We start from the raw sequence: 5793 nt of genomic DNA on the forward strand, positions 1-5793 counted from the left end.
AAAAAAGAATGTTGGATAAAAATTTGTTTTCTGGGAACATTGTATTGTCATTTTCAGTATCTATGTAGTTCTAACTTGCCAATTATCTTACTTGTCTACATATCCTCATTATATTATCAGACAATCTGCTTGGCGCTACACCCCTTGGAAAAATCGATTCATGTTTGTTGTTAGGTTGTATAGAAGGATAACTTTTAGAAAATGGAGTTGCAGTGCACAGTTGTCTGTGATCAGTAACAGAGAACTCCATTCGCTGTATGTAATACTTTGACATTTATAATTCACTCTCACAAGTTCACCTTTGTCTTAAAATAGACACAGAACAGTACATTTGATGAGAGAACACTTTGTAAGCTCCAGTAGCGGCTTTTGTTGCTACGCAGTTTGATCCATTTATATGACAGTACAGTAGGTTTGTACTAATACAGTACATTGGTGGCTTCAACTTCTTTTCCTCACTCAGTTGTGTTTGATTAGTAAGTGCCATATGTCTGGGTGGGTGTACACATCCTGTTTATCCAGTTTCCAGAGCTTATTTTAACAATGACCTTTCTGACATTTCCTCCGGGTTCACAAGGTCAAGCTCTAAGGTCAAGCTCCACACTGATGGGGATAGACAGCTGAACACCTTTGAGTGTAATGTGTGTCTTCATTTGTCCTGCAATGCCCCAATGATAGCCTGTGATAGCATAAAGGAGTTGTCTGTACGTGTTCTTGTGTGTGTCTGTGTGTGTGTGTGTGTGTGTGTGTGTGTGTGTGTGTGTGTGTGTGTGTGTGTGTGTGTGTGTGTGTGTGTGTGTGTGTGTGTGTCTGCGTGTGTGTGATGCCTGAAAAACATATCAAAGGTTCTCTTCACAGCCTCACAGCTGCATAAATATCCATCAGGTAACGTGTCTCACAGAAAGCCATTCTTCTCTTTCAACTGTGCAGGGAACAAACAAAAATAGACAAAAGACAACAAGGTCCCTGCTGACCATGTGTACAGCCCTGGGTCTTGCAGAGGAGGAGACAGTAAGGCCGAGCTCTGATGTTTATGCCATGACCTGAAGAAAATGTTTCTTTGGCGTGTTTGCTTCATTACTCTTTTGTGCAGATGGGGCTTTCATCAGAGAAAGGAGGTTGTTTGTTGTCCTTACATAAAATGATAAAAGCATGGTCTTAAACGAGGGAGCAAATGCATGAAAACAAAGTGTAGAAAGAGCGGGAAAGAGAGGGTTTTGGGAGAACAGTCCATTTACATAAAAGCACTTTTAGCCTTGCAGACAGAGGGCAACACTCTAAGGCAAAGAACCTTAGATGTAAAGCAACATAAATCTGATGATGGCTAAAGAAGTAGTACAGAAAAGTGAAAAGGTAGACATTTCTAAGGGACAAAAACACTTTTGCAGATAGGTTTCTTCACTTTTTATTTCAAAAGTTACATAAGAAGATTGACAAGAAGCTTACTGTCAGTTGGGTTACTTTTTGTAAAGATTAAGCAAGTCTGCTAGAAAGTGTATGTTAAACTTTAACCCTACTACCAAGCAGATGTAAACTTTACAGTAATGTACACATTATGATAGTTTTTGAGCAACACACGAGAAACAACCTGTTCATTAATGAATCACCTTAATAGTTATTGAATAACTGCAAATTGAGGACTTTAAAGTAGATAAGGATGACCTACTAAAAGACAGGTACATACTGTATGTACCATTAGGTCACCATTAATTCCTCAGTGTCTGTGAAACAGAATAAAAAACTAATGTTTATGAAATAACATTTGTGTTATTTCATTAAAATAACATTTTGTTTAATAATTGTTTTTATGGTTTTTATGTTTTTAGACCACTTAATTATTTGGAAGCTGTTGAACCATCTTGGGACATCATGGTTTCCTACAGTTTCCTCCAGATACTCTGGTTCCCTCCCACAGTCAAAACAGATACATGATAGGTTGACTCTAAAGTGGTGACTCTAAATTGCCTAAAGCTGTGCATGTGAGTGTGAATGATTGTCTGTCTGTGTGTGTCTCTCTGTGTTGGCCCTGAGATAGACTGGAGACCTGGTACACCCCACCTTTCACTGGGAGGAATATTTAGATGCACATCATGAAAGCGTTTTTTGGTCGGTCCATGTTTTATAATGACTTACTGTTTCATTCTCTGTTTCTAAAATTTTAAACTGCTGGCACAACAACATGCTGAAGAATATAGGATGTGAATATTCATTTATATAGATATTCTGAGATATGTGCTACTTACTGCCATTTCTACTACTACTACTACTACTACTACTCAGTATGCATAACTTTACAAGTAACTAATGATTAAGTAATGAGTACAAATTTGTTATTATAGTTTTTCCCAGTCTGTTTAGTGTACCATACTGTAAGGTGTTAATACACTTTAGAAAAAGACAGTGGGATAGATCTGCAACCAAGACAAAAATATCACAGCTTATTGAAATCTTCTTTGTTTCATTTGTTGTATAAGGGTATAGTCATAAAACAGGAGTTTTGAAATAAACTGGGGAATCACTTTTTTCAGTACAGTAAGTTGATCCAACCATTTTTGTTCGTCTTGGGTAAAAATAAAAAATATCCTCATCTTTCATTGGTTTTAAACCGAGCATACTACAGTGTGGTTCTTGCAGCATGACATCCTGAAATAATTTTCCATTATACTTGTGTGTGTGTTTAAGTGAAGGGAGGATACAGCTGAGTGAGTCTTATCTTAGATCACACAACAACGTGTGAAACCCCGACTCTGCGGAACTCCTCTCGATCCAGGAGCCACAGGGTTTCAGTTTGTGGTGGCAGCTGAGTCTCTCTCTCTCCTCTGTCTGCCTGCCTCTTTCTCTCTGTCTCTCTCTCGGTTTTATTTTTCTGTCTCTAAAGACAGTTACATCTACAGACAGCAAGCTTGCAGAAAGCAGCGGATAAGTGTGGAGGCTGAGACTGACAGTCAGATGCAGTCAGAAACAGGCAGTGACTTCTCAGAAGAGGCTCTTGATGGTTGCAGTATGACTGGAAGGCATGAGAATTCGTCCATGTGTTGCTGCATTTCTTACTCATGTAATGTAAAATGTAACGCAGAAAACAATAAACAGTCAAACAGAGCAGAGTCAGAGTCACTGGAAGAGGAGTCAGTTATCTACACCTGCAGCATTCATTGTGAAAAATGTGTCAACATTCTGACTTGTGGTTTGTTTTGTTTGAGACCTACCTAAATGAGAGCGGGTAACCTTCTAATCACAGGAGCATACTGGCATTGTAGAGTCGGCTTTGCCTTTTCCCCACATTCTCTTTCTGGCTTTCAAATTTCACAAACAAACAAACAAACAAACAAAAAAACTATGCTTGTCATATTATATGCATTTCTAATTATCAGCCAAGACTGGGAGTCAATCTGACCCCCAACTCAGTGTCACTGTAAAAGGCATCAAATGTGTGTTAATTCGTAGCTGAAAACAGTCCCCAACTCTGCACTATTACTGTCTGACCAATGCTTGGTGACAGCTATGGTGCTGCTTTAGGAAATTCCTTGCCCTTTTTAAGCACAAACGCAAACATTTGTGAGCCATTTTTTTAAGACTGACAGATTTAGAAGCAAAACCATTAGGGAAGTCAATGCAAGACAGACTAACACATTGTTTTTTGGGTGGAAGTATTTTTTGACAAAAAGAGAACTGCATTGGAACACTCGCCTTATCCTTGGCCCAGTGAAAAATACCATTATAGAAAACAAATGTCGCATTAATGGAAATAAGCACAATTCAAGATTGTTTTGTTAGAAACAGAAGACCTCAAAACACCTTAAGCACTTTTCTGTGCTTGAGAATAAAATAGGTATAGCTGTTCATTTTAGCTTACAATTACATTTAGTTCCACTTTTCAGTCTGTTCTGAGATTCACACTGTTCGATTTCCATGCGCGATCAACGTTTCCCTCTGACATTTCCGTTCACACATGCACTAACTCCTGAAAAAGTCCAGATAATGTCAGAAATCCACTGCATGTCTGAAAGGGGCTTAGATATCTATGTGTGTGTAGCTCAATGACTCAACTGTTTAACTTTCAGTTAAAAATAATCATGGTAGCTGTGTAAAGAAGCCACTACACAATATTAAACCAGGTTGACTAACAAAGTGACAGATGTTAAACTAACCTTAGAGAGTTTGGGTTTACCTAAATGGATTGGAAGCTGATAGCATGGATTAGTTTGCTCAATATTTAGTCTTTTTCTCTATCTCTCACTGTGGGTTCAGTGAAATGCATGACCATCGACTAGTTATGAACTAATCAATGAAAGAGTTCTCATCGATATTCTCCTTTGATCAGCCTCCCCTTATCAAACTTTGCTGGCCTTGTTCTCTCCACAGGCCATGGACACGGAGGATGTGTTTACATATGTGCAGAAGGCCACTGAGTAGGAGGTCTTCATTATCAGAATCATCTTTGCACAAAGAGGAAGGGTGGCCAGGCATTAGAAAAGGCCAAGGGACACATTGCTTGTCCTTGTTAATTATGCACACAAGACACCTGGCCTCTCTGGCTTTAAACTTTGGGATTTTTCCAGCTGGTCTTAATAAAAACTGGAGTTCTTCAAATTTACCCACTTTATCAATGTTTTCTAAGGGAGCACAACTACACTGTAAGAAATGAGGGCCACGTGTTCACAGCCTTCATTCTGTCTGAAAAATGCACTTCTAAGTTTACCTGTGGAAAGCAGGAAATCAGGAGGGGCATCCCACGTAAAAACTGTGCCAAATCAAAATGCGGACAATGATCCGCTGTGGCGACCCTGAACTCACGTGATAAGCCGAAAGGACAAAAAAATAAATAAATAAAAAATGCTCCTGCTGTTAAGAGGCACAACTCAAGTTTCTATTAATGCTAGCTTAAAAATTTCTGAACTATTGCTAATGTAGAACTAATGGAAATTGGACTGGTAAATATACATATGATTACTCAAGGCTTCTGGCTAATTAATCCATCTTGTGTAATTCCAAATATGTAAATTAGAGTGCTATATTGCAGCTTCTCTTTGACATATAGTAGGTTTGTGCTTTCATGTTCAATCCTCTTTCAGCTATTTCTTGATTCTGCAAGTCAAGCTCTGTTCTCAGCTTCACTGGTTGCAATAGCGGGGAGCTACAAGTGCTGCTTCAAAACACCTTTTGCTTTAAGTACATGTGTCAGGAAGCGGAGCTTCACATAAGGCACAGCTCTTTCTCCTTCTCCTATCTGTCACTTCACTTTCACACTGTGTCTCATGTGCCGGGCTCCACTCACAAATGTGGAGAATATTTTTTTGGCTCTTTCGTTGAACCGCCTCCCCTATTCAACCTTCCACCCACACACATTTGGTTTCTGGGCTTTTCCAGTAACATTTCACAGGTTAACCAAAAGTACAAACGGCTGCCGTTTGTTATAACGGCATATGAACTTGAGGATTTTGCACTAACATTATATGTGCTAGAAAAAAATTATCTGATTTGACTTTGTATAAGTAGATATCCAATAATAACAGGCATGTTTCAATATTAGAAGGATACTTATATTCTGACTGAGCCCACTGACTTTCCACTTAATGTCACACAAAGACCTCATCATCCCTTCAGAACCTGTATCTGGTTGGCAGGTGGGTCCAGTAATCATCAATTACATTAGCTTTTAATATAGTGTAAAGTAATATTTTATCATTGCAATCTATATCATATTGCTTTGTGAAAAAAAATCTCATGAAATATTAGACTGAATAGGAGCTTTCACTCAATGTAATCACATGTGAAATAATCACTGAGACAACC

Source organism: Channa argus, chromosome 8 (assembly GCF_033026475.1).
Source record: "Channa argus isolate prfri chromosome 8, Channa argus male v1.0, whole genome shotgun sequence".
NCBI lineage: Eukaryota > Metazoa > Chordata > Actinopteri > Anabantiformes > Channidae > Channa > Channa argus.